Source organism: Tupaia chinensis, unplaced genomic scaffold, assembly GCF_000334495.1.
Source record: "Tupaia chinensis unplaced genomic scaffold, TupChi_1.0 Scaffold140965_1, whole genome shotgun sequence".
Lineage (NCBI taxonomy): Eukaryota > Metazoa > Chordata > Mammalia > Scandentia > Tupaiidae > Tupaia > Tupaia belangeri.
Genome location: NW_006200834.1, coordinates 39,290 through 40,375, shown reverse-complemented (window position 1 = coordinate 40,375; position 1,086 = coordinate 39,290). Strand labels below are relative to the sequence as shown.

General features: G+C 57.3%; 2 pseudogenes; both read left to right on the top strand.

Annotated features, from left to right (window-relative positions):
- The first annotated feature begins 50 nt into the window (after positions 1 to 50).
- On the top strand, positions 51 to 831 carry LOC106733188 (uncharacterized; annotated as a pseudogene).
- Positions 832 to 872: 41 nt separating this feature from the next.
- The window catches only part of LOC102497363 (leucine-rich repeat-containing G-protein coupled receptor 4 pseudogene), a 1,425-nt pseudogene continuing 1,211 nt past the window's right edge, over positions 873 to 1,086 (top strand).

The following is a 1,086-nucleotide window of genomic DNA, read 5'->3' as shown; positions in this document are numbered from 1 at the left end:
CCCCCCCCCCCCCCCCCCCCCCCCCAGTGCCCGAGGAAGGGCTGCCTCCCATGCAGCCACTCCAATATTGGCCCTTTTCCACCTCTGATCTTTATAACTGGAAAACTAACCACTCTCCTTTCTCCGAGGACCCCCAGCGCCTGACCGGCCTGGTAGAGTCCTTGATGTTTTCTCATCAGCCAACGTGGGACGACTGCCAACAACTTCTGCAGACTCTCTTCACTACGGAGAAAAGAGAGAGGATCCTACTGGAACCAAGAAAAAATATCCGGGGGAGGGGGGCTGATGGACGTCCCACTCAGCTCCCTAACCTCATCAAGGCTGCTTTTCCTCTTTCCCGACCTGACTGGGACTACAATGCGGCAGAAGGTAGGAGCGACTGACAGTCTATCGCCAGGCCCTAGTGGCTGGCCTCCGTGGGGCTGCAAGGTAACCCACCAATTTGGCAAAGGTAAGGGAAATTATGCAAGGAGCCACTGAGCCCCCTTCAGTGTTCCTTGAGCGTCTCATGGAGGCATTTAGACGGCTCACCCCGTTTGACCCTGCCTCTGAGGGACAAAGAGCCTCAGTGGCCATGGCTTTTATTGGTCAGCACCTGATATTAAGAAAAAACTTCAAAAACTGGAGGGATTACAGGATCTCTCATTACAAGACTTAGTTAAAGAGACAGAAAAGGTATATCATAAGAGGGAGACAGAAAAAGAGAAAGAACAAAGAAGGGAAAAGGACGAGAAGAGATTGAGCCGCGGCGAGGAGAGAACGAAAAAGAGCCTGGGTGTTTCTGCGAAAGCCGGGCGGGACATGGCGGGAGGCTGCAATCAGCGACCTTGAAGAGCTGCCAGGCGGGAGGCCGGGGGAGCCAGGCGGGAGCGATGGCAGAACGTGGCCCCGACAGCTGCGCCAGGCGGACCAGCTGGCGTGAGCCTCCGGAGAAGCAGAGCTGCCTCTGTGCTTCCATAGAGCAGCGAGAAGAGCGAAAACTCTGGAGCGCCCCGTCCCTGTGCTGCTGCGGCGGATTGCTGAAGGGGCCGAGCCTCACAGAGCGCCAAAGGAACGAGCCCCCGCCCAAGCCCGCAGGCCGGCTGC